Source organism: Oncorhynchus gorbuscha, linkage group LGY (assembly GCF_021184085.1).
Source record: "Oncorhynchus gorbuscha isolate QuinsamMale2020 ecotype Even-year linkage group LGY, OgorEven_v1.0, whole genome shotgun sequence".
NCBI classification, from domain to species: domain Eukaryota; kingdom Metazoa; phylum Chordata; class Actinopteri; order Salmoniformes; family Salmonidae; genus Oncorhynchus; species Oncorhynchus gorbuscha.
Genome location: NC_060199.1, coordinates 3,159,273 through 3,174,278, shown reverse-complemented (window position 1 = coordinate 3,174,278; position 15,006 = coordinate 3,159,273). Strand labels below are relative to the sequence as shown.

General features: G+C 44.3%; 1 protein-coding gene and 1 non-coding gene across 2 annotated transcripts in view; one reads left to right on the top strand and one right to left on the bottom strand.

The window, feature by feature from the left end:
- The window catches only part of LOC124016624, a 122,780-nt gene that overhangs the window by 68,270 nt on the left and 39,504 nt on the right, over positions 1-15,006 (bottom strand). The gene's annotated exons all lie outside the window — the stretch shown is intronic.
- Positions 6,000-6,071, top strand: trnad-guc. The gene has a single exon. It is a non-coding gene; the product is annotated as a tRNA-Asp (tRNA).

Here is a 15,006-nt window from a genome sequence, read left to right as displayed (position 1 = left end):
TAACGTCAAGGGAGCGTTGTGGCAGAGGGAAGAGGCGAGGAAGGATAGAGGAGAGAAAGACTGGGGAAGCAGCCGTTAATAGGCCTTTAACTCTCTGTTTTTAACGTCAAGGGAGCGTTGTGGCAGAGGGAAGAGGCGAGGGAAGGATAGAGGAGAGAAAGACTGGGGAAGCAGCCGTTAATAGGCCTTTAACTCTCTGTTTTTAACGTCAATGGAGCGTTGTGGCAGAGGGAAGAGGCGAGGGAAGGATAGAGGAGAGAAAGACTGGGGAAGCAGCCGTTAATAGGCCTTTAACTCTCTGTTTTTAACGTCAAGGGAGCGTTGTGGCAGAGGGAAGAGGCGAGGGAAGGATAGAGGAGAGAAAGACTGGGGAAGCAGCCGTTAATAGGCCTTTAACTCTCTGTTTTTAACGTCAAGGGAGCGTTGTGGCAGAGGGAAGAGGCGAGGGAAGGATAGAGGAGAGAAAGACTGGGGAAGCAGCCGTTAATAGGCCTTTAACTCTCTGTTTTTAACGTCAAGGGAGCGTTGTGGCAGAGGGAAGAGGCGAGGAAGGATAGAGGAGAGAAAGACTGGGGAAGCAGCCGTTAATAGGCCTTTAACTCTCTGTTTTTAACGTCAAGGGAGCGTTGTGGCAGAGGGAAGAGGCGAGGGAAGGATAGAGGAGAGAAAGACTGGGGAAGCAGCCGTTAATAGGCCTTTAACTCTCTGTTTTTAACGTCAAGGGAGCGTTGTGGCAGAGGGAAGAGGCGAGGGAAGGATAGAGGAGAGAAAGACTGGGGAAGCAGCCGTTAATAGGCCTTTAACTCTCTGTTTTTAACGTCAAGGGAGCGTTGTGGCAGAGGGAAGAGGCGAGGAAGGATAGAGGAGAGAAAGACTGGGGAAGCAGCCGTTAATAGGCCTTTAACTCTCTGTTTTTAACGTCAAGGGAGCGTTGTGGCAGAGGGAAGAGGCGAGGGAAGGATAGAGGAGAGAAAGACTGGGGAAGCAGCCGTTAATAGGCCTTTAACTCTCTGTTTTTAACGTCAAGGGAGCATTGTGGCAGAGGGAAGAGGCGAGGGAAAGATAGAGGAGAGAAAGACTGGGGAAGCAGCCGTTAATAGGCCTTTAACTCTCTGTTTTTAACGTCAAGGGAGCGTTGTGGCAGAGGGAAGAGGCGAGGAAAGGATAGAGGAGAGAAAGACTGGGGAAGCAGCCGTTAATAGGCCTTTAACTCTCTGTTTTTAACGTCAAGGGAGCGTTGTGGCAGAGGGAAGAGGCGAGGGAAGGATAGAGGAGAGAAAGACTGGGGAAGCAGCCGTTAATAGGCCTTTAACTCTCTGTTTTTAACGCCTGTTCCTCCCTCTCTCTCTCTCTCTCTCCCTTTCTCTCTCCAGGGACTCAACTATCACTCCCTCTCTCTTTCCCTTGATCATTATCTCTCTATCGCTGGCCCAATAGTTCCCTCTTTTCTGGTGTGGAACTCTTCTTCTCTCTTCTCATTTAGAGTGACTCCCTGAACCTCTTTCTGCCCATTCCTACTCTTGCCCTCTCTGTCTTTCTTCACATTCCATGTCTCTTCTCCCTCTCACCCAATGGACCATGCAGTGTGAAGTTATTGGGTTGTGGGGGGCAAGGGGAGGATGTGAGAATCCCTTCCTCTGAGATTAAGGGATGATGTAGGAGAGGAGGAGGGTTTACTACTCTGCTATAGAGGGGCTATCAAAGTGCTGCCGGTCTGCCTTGCTCCCTGACTGCAGGGGAACACCAAGAGGACGGTCTGCATGGATGCTTCTCTAACTGGGATGGCAGACACACAGCAGGGGAGATCTACCCCCTGTTCCTTCTCTCTTTATTAGTTTGTTTTTCTCTCAATTCAATTCAAGGGGTTTTATTGGCCTGGGAAACCTTGTTTACATTGCCAAAGTAAGTGAAATGGATAAACAAAAGTGAAATAAACAATAAAAAGTTAACCGTAAATATTACACTCACACAAGTTCCAAAAGAAGAAAGGCATTTCAAATGTCATGTCTTTATGCAGTGTTGTGGTGATGTGTAAATAGTTAAAGTACAAAAGAAAAATAAATAAATATGGGTTGTATTTACACTGGTGTTTCATGCCCTTGTGGCATCAGGTCACACATCTTGCTGCTGTCATGGCACACTGGTATTTCACCCAATAGATATGGGAGATCATCAAAATGGGATTTGTTTTCAAATTCTTTGTGGGTCTGTGTAATCTGAGGGAAATATGTGTCTTTAATATGGTCATAAATTTGGCAGGTTCAGAAGTTTCCACCTCATTTTGTGGACCGTCAAATATTTCCTGAACCTGACCCAACATTTTCTGCCACTGTGTACACTCTGTTTAGGGCCAAATAGCATTCTAGATTGCTCATTTTTTTTGTGTAAATTCTTTCTAATGTGTCAAGTAGAGGTAGAGCGATTCATGATTTTTTAAACGCCGATACCGATTATTGGAGGACTAAAAAAAAGCTGATACTGATTAATCGGACAATTTTTATATATATACTTGTAAAAATGACAATTACAACAACACTAAATGATCACTTTTATTTTAACTTAATATAATACATCAATAAAATCTATTTAGTCTCAAATAAATAATGACACATGTTCAATTTGGTTTAAATAATGCAAAGACAAAGCGTTGGAGAAGGAAGTAAAAGTGCAATATGTGCTATGTGCTATGTAAGAAAGCTAACGTTTCAGTTCCTTGCTCAGAACATATGGAAGCTGGTGGCTCCTTTTAACATGAGTCTTCAATATTCCCAGTTAAGAAGTTTTAGGTTGTAGTTATTATAAGACCATTTCTCTCTATACCATTTTATATTTCATATACCTTTGACTATTGGATGTTCTTATAGGCACTATAGTATTGCCAGCCAAATCTCAGGAGTTGATAGGCTTGAAGTCATACAATGAAGAGCTACTGGCAAATGCAGGAAAGTGCTGTTTGAATGAATGCTTACGAGCCTACTGCTGCTGCCTTGAAATCGGCCCGTTCTTCCCAAGTAAGGTGCCACCAGTCCCTGCTGCTGAAAAACATCCCCACAGCATGATGCTGCCACCACCATGCTTCACCGTAGGGATGATGCCATGTTTCCTCCAGAGTTCAATCATTTTGAGGCTCATAGCAAAGGGTCTGAATACTTAGGTAAATAATTCTGTTTTTTATTTTTAATACATTTGCAAAAATATCTAAAAACCTATTTTCACTTTGTCATTATGGGGTATTGTGTGTAGATTGGTGAGGAACATGTATAATTTAATACATTTTAGAATAAGGCTGTAAAGTAGCAAAATGTGGAAAATGGAAGGGTGTGAATACTTTCTGAATGCACTGTACATGCAAATACACAACCCCACACACCAGTGGAGGCTGGTGAGGGGAGAATGAATCATAATAATGGCTGGAACAGAGCAAATGGAATGGCATCAGACATGGAAACTATGTGTGTCATGTATTTGATACCATTCCACCCAGTCCGCTCCAGCCATTACCTTGAGCCCGTTCTTCCCAATTAAGGTGCCACCAACCTCCTGTGGCACACACACACACACACACACACACACACACACACACACACACACACACACACACACACACACACACACACACACACACACACACACACACACACACACACACACACACACACACACACACACACACACGCCATAGTGTGCAGCCGGGTCATTGATCAGCAGGCCTACGGCCCCCTTTCCTTCCTTCCCTCCCTCCTCCCATTGTAAATTCAGCTAATTGGACATGACTGCCTTTATGTTCCCGCTTCATAAATTTCTTTACTCTGAAGGAGGAGGATCGATTTTCCTGGAGTGCAGTGCAGTCTTCAGGAGTGTGTGTGTGTGTGTGTGTGTGTGTGTGTGTGTGTGTGTGTGTGTGTGTGTGTGTGTGTGTGTGTGTGTGTGTGTGTGTGTGTGTGTGTGTGTGTGTGTGTGTGTGTGCTCATGCGTGCGTGAGTTTCTTCAAACTATCTTCGCCTCACCAATCCTCTTTTTCTCTATCGCTCTCTTTTTCTTTGATGGGCTCAGTAAATCTATAACGGAACTCCCCTTCGATGATCTGGTGACCGGAATAATTATGCGCCTGTGGGTCTCCTTCAAACGATCTTCGACTGACCAATCCTCTCTCTTTTTAATTTAATTCAATTAAAGGGCTTTATGGGCATGGGTAACATATGTTAACATTGGTTTGTTATCTAATTCACTTGATTTGGCAAAGTGAAAAAAACGTTCCCCAAAAATATGTCTACAGTACCAGTCAAACTTTTGGACACACCTACTCATACAAGGGTTGTAATTAATGTTTTACTATTATAGATTCTTCAAAGTAGCCACCCTTTGCCTTGATGACAGCTTTGCAGACTCTTGGCAGTCTCTCAACCAGCTTCACCTGGAATGCTTTTCCAACAATCTTGAAGGAGTTCCCACATATGCTGAGGACTTGTTGGCTACTTTTCCTTCACTCTGCGGTCCAACTCATTTCAATTGGTTTGAGGTTGGGTTATTGTGGAGGCCAGGTCAACTGATGCAGCACAGGTCCTCTGATGCAGCACTCCATCACTCTTCTTCTTGGTCAAGTGGTCCTTACACAGCCTAGAGGTGTGTTTGGTCATTGTCCTCTTTAAAAACAAATAGTCCCATTAAGCACAAACCAGATGGGATGGTGTATCGCTGCAGAATGCTGTGGTAGCTATGATGGTTAAGTGTGCCTTGAATTCTTAATAAATCACCCAGAGTGTCACCAGCAAAGCACAGCCAGACCATCACACCTCCTCCTCCATGCTTCACAGTGGGAACCACACATGTGGAGATCATCCATTCACCTACTCTATGTCTCACAAAGACACTGCGGTTGTAACCAAAAAATCTCAAATTTGGACTCATCAGACCAAAGGATAGATATCCATTACATTACATTTACATTTAAGTCATTTAGCAGACGCTCTTATCCAGAGCGACTTACAAATTGGTGCATTCACCTTATGACATCCAGTGGGACAGTCACTTACAATAGTGCATCTAAAACTTAGGGGGGGTGGGGTCTAATCTCCATTGCTCGTGTTTCTTGGCCTTATTATTGGTGTCCTGTTAGTAGTGATTTCTTTGCAGCATATCAACCACGAAGGCCTGATTCATGCAGACTATTCTGAACAGTAGATGTTGAGATGTGTCTTTGGGAACCCAGAGGTAAAGTAATTCGTTATGAATCCAAAACTAAAACAAAATCTGCATTTTGAAAGAATATTTTTTTAATCATTCTTTTATTAACAAAATGTGTTTATTTGTTTATTAGGCTACCATGCAGTCTACAATACATACTGTAGTTAACATTGGAAAGTGCCTAATTCCTTACATAAGGGAGAGCAGGCCATGTCTGTACTACAGAATGCTGGGCACACGGGACACCGGGATTCAAATCCCCGTTGGGGAGGAAGGAGAAGGCTGTCCTTGTAAATTGGAATTTGTTCATAACTTACTTGCCCAGTTAAATAAAGTTCACTCTATAACATTAATAACACCCTAATTTTCTAATTCAAATTGGTATTAAGTGAAATATAAACAAGCATTGATCTTTTTTTTATTTCTATTTTTTTTAAATAACAAAAGCATAAAGATGTTCATGAAAAAAATACTGTTGTTTTGAGTTATAAATGTAACACTTTAAATGGGAAACGAGTAACCAACTAGTCACTGACAACTGTCTTGAGTTTGGCATTTGTGACAATGTCCTGGGACATCCCACAAACTCGTCACCTTCTAACTACGACTGTGTGGCCTGTGAGTGGTATAGAGCGAAATTGATTACACGTACGTGTTCGTGAGAGTCCCAGCTTTCCATAGAGGGGTCACAGTAGTTTCTAGCTCTAACCATTCAGTCTATACAGATGTTTTTGTTAGAAGGGTTAAAGCCCAACAGTGCAAACTTATGGTTAGTCCCAATGCTCCACGTTTTTTCAAAGGTCCAAAACACCAGCTCCTCGTTAGTATAGTGGTGAGTATCCCCGCCTGTCACGCGGGAGACTGGGGTTCAATTCCCCGACGGGGAGAAAGGACTGCTTTTTTTTAGGGTGAACAATGTAGCTGAGCCCACAAAGCGAAAAATATGCTTGGAGATAAAGCTTTATGATACGATTTCCAGCCTTGGTTGTTCAGTGGTAGAATTCTCGCCTTACTCTTGAAAAATCTCACTTTGCTTTCATTTACAGTTTGGACATTTACTCATTCTCAGTAGACTTTGGTGAATCCATTGTTGATTTCCAGCATCGAATACATTGCAAGTTGAGGGATTTTCACACAGTAGCCGGGATATAAAAATTATATTGTCCTGCTAATAGAAAACATTTGTATGATGGGCTACACCTGCTAGTTGTGATGTCTTCACTATTATGCTACAATGTAGAAAGTAGTAAAAATATAGAAAAATCCATGAATGAGTTGGTGTGTCCAAACTTTTGACTGGTACTTGCTTAATTAATTAGATTAATATTATGATCTTTCTATACCATGAAAAACTAAAAACACTCTGGGTTTCTTTTAGGATGGAACGGAAAATATGGCGCTGTACAACGTGATGTCCGGCAGTACAGTACTGGGCTATTTAGCTTGTCTCAGAGCAGCATGAAACAGTTCTAAAATAGTTGTAGGCTTTTGCTTCTAACATCAATGTGCTCTTTAAATAAATAAGACCTTCACCATTTTTGACCGTATGTCATCAACAACATAAAATCAATGACTCTCCGCCAATAATTACATTTAGAGGATTGGAGGACTCTGATATTAATATAAAGGGTAATTTTCCGTTAGGATCTGTGAGAATGTCTGAGAATATCTAAGGGACTTTTATATCATTCTAAAACCAGAAAAAGGCCATTCTTGAACATGGGGTGAGACATTCTCACTAAGTTGTAAATTAAGACAGTTATTTAGAATGATTTAATTCTGGAGAAACCTAACTTGATTATTTAGCAGACATCACTTGCTTATATTCAGTCAACACATATCTTGAAAATATCATGGAATATTTTAACATTTTTGTTTCTCCATGCTTGTCTCAGAGCAGCGCGAAACAGTGCTGAAATAGACGGCCACAGCGGGAGGGTATGTATTCTGTGCCCACTCGTGGTATCTCTCTTTCAGTTACACATCCTTGGAATAGCAGAACAGCATAACGGCCCGGGCGGACCTTGCTGTGCCTGTTGAGCAGTTGGTCAAGTTCTGTTGTCAGAAGAGGAATGGAAATGTCAGGGTGAAACGAAAAGCTGACAAACCCGCCACGTACTGTATGTTGACTCTGCCTGTCGGAGGTGGAGTTGCAGAGCTCACAGGTGTGCCTGGTATGGATTGTGATGGCATCTCGTTCCTTTTCAACGCGTGAGTGAGTCAGTGACCATTCAAGCCGTTGACTCACTGATGAATGAAGATGATGAGGGATTGGCAAACTGTAATTTTCGGGCATCACGGCTCAGTAAGAAATGTGTGTATATATATATATATATATATATATATATATATATATATAAAAATATACACATATATATATGTAAATATACAGATGAAGTCGGAAGTTTACATACACTTAGGTTGGAGTCATTAAAACTCGTTTTTCAACCACATCACAAAGCCCTGACCTCAATCCTATAGAAAATGTGTGGGCAGAAATGAAAAAGCTTGTGCGAGCAAGGAGGTCTACAAACCTGACTCAGTTACACCAGCTCTGTCAGGAGGAATGGGCCAAAATTCACCCAACTTATTGTGGGAAGCTTGTGGAAGGCTACCCGAAACATTTGACCCAAGGTAAACAATTTAAAGGCAATGCTACCAAATACTAATTGAGTGTATGTAAACTTCTGACCCACTGGGAATGCGATGAAAGAAATACAAGCTGAAATAAATCACTCTCTACCATAATTCTGAATTTTCACTTCTTAAAATAAAGTGGGGATTCTAACCTACCTAATTTTTACTAGGATTTGTGAAAAACTGAGTTAAAATGTATTTGGCTAAGATGCATGTAAACGTCTGACTTCAAATGTATATATATATATATATATATATACTGCTCAAAAAAATAAAGGGATCACTTAAACAACACAATGTAACTCCAAGTCAATCACACTTCTGTCAAATCAAACTGTCCACTTAGGAAGCAACACTGATTGACAATAAACGTCACATGCTGTTGTGCAAATGGAATAGACAACAGGTGGAAGTTATAGGCAATTAGCAAGACTCCCCCAAGAAAGGAGTGGTTCTGCAGGTGGTGACCACAGACCACTTCTCAGTTCCTATGCTCCCTGGCTGATGTTTTGGTCACTTTTGAATGCTGGCAGTGCTTTCACTCTAGTGGTAGCATGAGACTTAGTCTACAACCCAGACATGTGGCTCAGGTAGTGCAGTTCATCCAGGATGGCACATCAATGCGAGATGTGGCAAGAAGGTTTGCTGTGTCTGTCAGCATAGAGTCCAGAGCATGGAGGCGCTACCAGGAGACAGGCCAGTACATCAGGAGACGTGGAGGAGGCTGTAGGAGGGCAACAACCCAGCAGCAGGACCGCTACCTCTGCATTTGTGCAAGGAGGAGCACTGCCAGAGCCCTGCAAAATGACCTCCAGCAGGCCACAAATGTGCATGTGTCTGCTCAAAAGGTCAGAAACAGACTCCACGAGGGTGGTATGAGGGCCCGACGTCCACAGGTTGGGGTTGTGCTGACAGCCCAACACCAACCAGGACGTTTGGCATTTGCCAGAGAACACCAAGATTGGCAAATTCGCCACCGGCACCCTGTGCTCTTCACAGATGAAAGCAGGTTCACACTGAGCACATGTGACAGACGTGACAGAGTCTGGAGACGCCGTGGAGAACGTTCTGCTGCCTGCAACATCCTCCAGCATGACCGGTTTGGCGGTGAGTCAGTCATGGTGTGGGGTGGCATTTCTTTGGGGGGCCGCACACCCCTCCATGTGCTCGCCAGAGGTAGTCTGACTGCCATTAGGTACCGAGATGAGATCCTCAGACCCCTTGTGAGGCCATATGCTGGTGCGGTTGACCCTGGGTTCCTCCTATTGCAAGACCATGCTAGACATCATGTAGCTGGAATGTGTCAGCAGTTCCTGCAAGAGGAAGGAATTGATGCTATGGACTGGTCCGCCCGTTCCCCAGACCTGAATCCATCCGCCACCTCATCAGGAGCATGCCCAGGCGTTGTAGGGAGGTCATACAGGCACGTGGAGGCCACACACACTACAGAGCCTCATTTTGACTTTTTTTAAGGACATTACATCAAAGTTGGATCAGCCTGTAGTGTAGTTTTCCACTTTAATTTTGAGTGTGACTCCAAATCCAGACCTCCATGGGTTGATAAATTTGATTTCCATTGATAGTTCAATGTACTGACAACAAAATCACACACAAACTATGTAAAGAAAAAAGTATTTAATAAGAATATTTCATTCATTCAGATCTAGGATGTGTTATTTTAGTGTTCCCTTTATTTCTTTGAGCAGTGTATATAAAAAATTAAATTCTCAGAACATTAACCGTGTGTTCCCTTGTGTTGTGCTGTTCTGTAGTTTCGACCCAATGATTCGTCTGACAAACAAAAGAACTTTGCGTCCTGCAGGCCCAGTCATGGATCAAAGCTGGCGAGACATTCAATAACGTCATCTTCACAGACTAATCAACCGTGGCCCTTGAGCAATTTGCTAAAAATTGCTACAGAAAAAAAGGAAGATCAAGAAGATGAACAAAAGCATAAAGATGTTGATGAAGAAATGCTGTTTTGAGTTAGAAATGTAACAATCTAGAGTACTAAAGCATCGAATATATTGCAAGTTGAGGGATTTTCACAACAATAGTAGCCAGGCTGTTAAAAGTCTATTGTCCTGCTAATAGGAATCATTTGCATGATCGGCCACATTCTTTATTGTAACCACAATGTCACACATCATTTGTATCTACCTTTCCAATTACTTTTAGAGCTTTGGAATTACAAAGGTGCTCTTTCTTTTTAGTTACATTGTTTTAGTTCGAAAGTGCAGACTGTTTTTTTTAATGATTGTTTTATGTAGGATGCTACATTTTTGACCAGTTGCAATTGTAAAGTAGGCCTAAAAAAATCCTACTTCTATTAGGCTGTTAAGCTTCATAGCCTACCTAGTTATTTTATATAGGTCTAGGCTCTGAAGAAATAGACTCCAATTAAGCCCTCTTGTTGTTTGTAAAGTCAAATTCAAAAGGCACTTGCACACCTGAGCTAGATGAAGAAAACGAAGGAACCCGCACACTGCTCTTGATCGTTTCATTAATCTTTAATAAGCTTTACGCATCGGCCTCATGGCCTTCGTCAGAGCTTTTGTGAGTTTTTTAAATTAGCACCCTTATGTAGACCTAGCCACACTTACATCCGTTCCACGCTGACTACATGATTCCATATGTGCTGTTTCATAATTGATGTCTTTACTATTATTCTACAATGTAGAAAATAGTCAAAATTAAGAAAAACCCTTGAATGAGTAGGTGTGTCTAACGATGTGCGCTGAGAGTCGGGAAGCAAATTCAGGGAACACACAGACATGAAACTGAAACATAAACAATGACGCCTGGGGAAGGAAGCAAAGGGAGTGACACACATACAATCAGGGAAGTGATGGAGTCCAGGTGAGTCTGATGACGCGCAGGTGCGTGTAACGCTGGTGACAGGTGTGTGACATAATGAGCAGCCTGGTGACTTAGAGTCCGGAGAGGGAGCACATGTGACAGTACTCCCTCCTCAACGCGCAGCTTCAGCCGCAGGACGCCGACCAAAAAGACGATCCCGGGGATCAGGAGGGGACAGCTCTGCAGAGGCGCGGGAAACCTGTCAATCCGGCTGAGACGCAGGAGCATGGCGACCTAGAGCGCCGGAGAGAGAGCATAACTGATGGTACCCACCTCCCCGGCACGTTCGGCTCCAGCCACAGGACGCCAACCCAAGGGACGATCCCGGGATTCAGTCACCCTTGCTGATGCGCGGGAACCTGTCGCCAGCTGGGACCTGGGACCTGACAGGCCCGACAAGGCAGGGGAGCCTGGCGATCCAACGAAGGCATGAAAGCACGACGAGCTGGCTGAGGCATGAGAGCCTGACGAGGCAGGGGAGCCTGGCGATCCAACTAAGGCATGAAAGCACGACGAGCTGGCTGAGCCATGAGAGCCTGACGAGGCAGGGGAGCCTGGAGATTTGGCTGAGGCATGAAAGCACGACAAGCTGGCTGAGGCATGAGAGCCTGACAAGGCAGGGGAGCCTGGCAATTTGGCTGAGGCATGACAGCCTGTAGTGTCTCCCGAACCCAACGTCATTCCAACCGACACAAAAAAAGCACTCCCTAATGCTTCCCTTAGGTGTGGCATTATTCGGTGACAATGTGCACTGAGAGTCAGGAAGCAAGTTCAGGGAGTATTTTAATAAATAAACACAAAATAATACAAAACTAGAACCACGAACAGACATGAAACAGAAACAATGACACCTGGGGAATAAACCAAAGGGAATGACACATATATATAAAGGGAAGGTAATCAGGTAGGTGATGGAGACCAGGTGAGTCTGATGACACACAGGTGCGCATAACGATGGCTTCATAATGAGCAGCCTGGTGACCTAGGGGCTGGAGAGGGAGCACACAGTGACAGTGTCCAAACGTTTGACTGGTACTGTATACACAGTGCTGTAATGATGTGCAAATAGTTACATTACAAAAGGGAAAATAAATAAACATAAATATGGGTTGTATTTACAATGGTTTTAAATGTAATGTAAATGGTTTTTGATCGCCTTTTCTTGTGGCAACAGGTCACAAATCTTGCTGCTGTGATTGCACACTGATATTTCACCCAATAGATATGGGAGTTCATCAAAATTGGGTTTGTTTTTAAATCTTTGTGGATCTGTGTAATCTGAGGGAAATGTGTGTCTCTAATATGGCTATACATTTGGCAGGTGGTTAGGAAGGGCAGCTCAGTTTCCACCTCATTTTGTGGGCAGTGTGCACATAATCTGTATTCTCTTGATAGCCAGGTCTGCCTACGGCAGCCTTTCTCAAAAGCAAGGCTATGTTCACTGAGTCTGTACATAGTCAAAGCTTTCCTTACGTTCAGGTCAGGCACAGTGGTCAGGTATTTTTCACTGTGTAATCTCTATTTAGGGTCAAATAGCATTCTAGTTTGTGCTGTTTATTTGTAAATTCTTTCCAATGTGTCAAATAATTATCTTTTTGTTTTGTCATGATTTGGTTGGGTCAAATTGTGTTGCTGTCCTGGGGCTCTGTGGGGTCTGTTTGTGTTGCTGTCCTGGGGCTCTGTGGGGTCTGTTTGTGTTGCTGTCCTGGGGCTCTGTGGGTTCTGTTTGTGTTGCTGTCCTGGAGCTCTGTGGGGTCTGTTTGTGTTGCTGTCCTGGGGCTCTGTGTGGTCTGTTTGTGTTGCTGTCCTGGGGCTCTGTGTGGTCTGTTTGTGTTGCTGTCCTGGGGCTCTGTGGGTCTGTTTGTGTTGCTGTCCTGGGGCTCTGTCCTGGGGTCTGTTTGTGTTGCTGTCCTGGGGCTCTGTGTGGTCTGTGTGTGTTGCTGTCCTGGGGCTCTGTGGGGTATGTTTGTGTTGCTGTCCTGGGGCTCTGTGTGGTCTGTTTGAGTTGCTGTCCTGGGGCTCTGTGTGGTCTGTTTGTGTTGCTGTCCTGGGGCTCTGTGTGGTCTGTTTGTGTTGCTGTCCTGGGGCTCTGTGGGGTCTGTTTGTGTTGCTGTCCTGGGGCTCTGTGGGGTCTGTTTGTGTTGCTGTCCTGGGGCTCTGTGTGGTCTGTGTGTGTTGCTGTCCTCGGGCTCTGTGGGGTATGTTTGTGTTGCTGTCCTGGGGCTCTGTGTGGTCTGTTTGAGTTGCTGTCCTGGGGCTCTGTGTGGTCTGTTTGTGTTGCTGTCCTGGGGCTCTGTGTGGTCTGTTTGTGTTGCTGTCCTGGGGCTCTGTGGGGTCTGTTTGTGTTGCTGTCCTGGGGCTCTGTGGGGTGTGTTTGTGTTGCTGTCCTGGGGCTCTGTGGGGTCTGTTTGTGTTGCTGTCCTGGGGCTCTGTGGGGTCTATTTGTGCTGCTGTCCTGGGGCTCTGTGTGGTCTGTTTGTGTTGCTGTCCTGGGGCTCTGTGTGGTCTGTTTGTGTTGCTGTCCTGGGGCTCTGTGGGGTCTGTTTGTGTTGCTGTCCTGGGGCTCTGTGGGGTCTGTTTGTGAACAGATCCCCAGGACCAGCTTGCTTAGGGGGACTCTTCTCCAGCTTCATCACTCAATGAAGTAATAAAGACCAGATGAGTCCCATGAAGCGCTGATGCACATAACGATGGTGACGTGTGCGTAATAATGGGCCACCTGGTGCACTCGAGCGCCAAAGAGGGAGAGCGGGATCAGGCGTGACAGTACCCCCCCCCCTCTCTAAGGTCGCCACCCAGCGAGCCTGACTGGCCGACCGAGGTGTGGGAGCCGGCCGAGGCGTGGGCGCCCAGATGAGCCGGCTGAGGCATGACATGGCGTGGGAGACCAAAGAGCCGTCTGAGGCATGGCGTGGGATGGGAGCATTCTGTGAGGACAGACACTGGGAGACTGCATTCTGTGAGGACAGACACTGGGAGACTGCATTCTGTGAGGACAGACACTGGGAGACTGCATTCTGTGAGGACAGACACCGCCTGGTGCCTGAGAGAGCAGACTTATTGGTTGGAAGGTATTTTGTCCTGTAGTTCATTCAATGTAATTGGAGAATCCAGTAGGTTCTGGTAGTCTGTAATAGTTGATTCTAAGATTTGTATTTGATCATGAATATTCTTTGTTATAGGGCCAACAAGATTGGAGAAGTGGTTTAGCAATACATCTCAATTTTTGATAGATAACTCTTTGTGTTTTCCAATTTTCCCAGAAGTGGTTAGTCTATCGATTCTTCAATAACATTGAGCTGATTTCTGACGTGCTGGTCCCTCTTTTTCCGTAGTGTATTTCTGTATTGTTTTAGTGATTCACCAAAGTGAAGGCGTAGACTCAGGTTTTCTGGGTCTCCATGTTTATGATTGGATACGTTTCTCAAATTCTTAGGTTTTTGCATTCTACAGCATGTTAATTTTCTTAAGTTTTCTGTTCAAAGTTTTTTGATTTGATAGGGAAGCTGAGAGGTCAAATATATTGTTTAGGTTTTCTACTGCCAAGTTTACACCTTCACTATTACAGTGGAATGTTTTGTCCAGGAAGTTGTCTAAAAGGGATTGAAATTGTTGTTGCCTAATTGTTTTTTTGGTAGGTTTCCACACTACAGTCCTTCCATTTATGGCATTTCTCAATATTATTCAGTTCCTTTGGCTTTGATGCCTCATGATTGAGTATTGCTCTCTTCAAGTAGATTTTGATTTTGATAGGGTTGTCAGTGGGCTGACTGAACGCTCTGAGAGACTCTGGGTTGAGGTCAGTGATAAAGTAGTCTCCAGTACTACAGCCAAGAGATGAGCTATAGGTTTACCTACAACAGGAGTCCCCTCGAAGCCTACCATTTAACCATGTACATACAAAGTGTGCGACAGAGCTGCAGGACTTGTGACCCGTTTTTGTTGGTTATGTTGTCGTAGTTGTGCCTAGGGGGTATATGGGGGAGGGAAGGTTGTCTCCTCCAGACAGGTGTTTGTCCCCCTGTGTGCTGAGGGTGTCAGGTTCTTGTCTGGTTCTGGCATTTAGGTCGCCACAGACTAGTACATGTCCCTGTGCCTGGAAATGATTGATTTCCCACTCCAAGATGGAGAAGCTGTCTTCATTCAAGTATGGGGATGCTAGTGGGGGGATATACAGTGGGGGAAAAAAGTATTTAGTCAGCCACCAATTGTGTAAGTTCTCCCACTTAAAAAGATGAGAGAGGCCTGTAATTTTCATCATAGGTACACTTCAACCATGACAGACAAAATGAGAAAAGAAAATCCAGAAAATCACATTGTAGGATT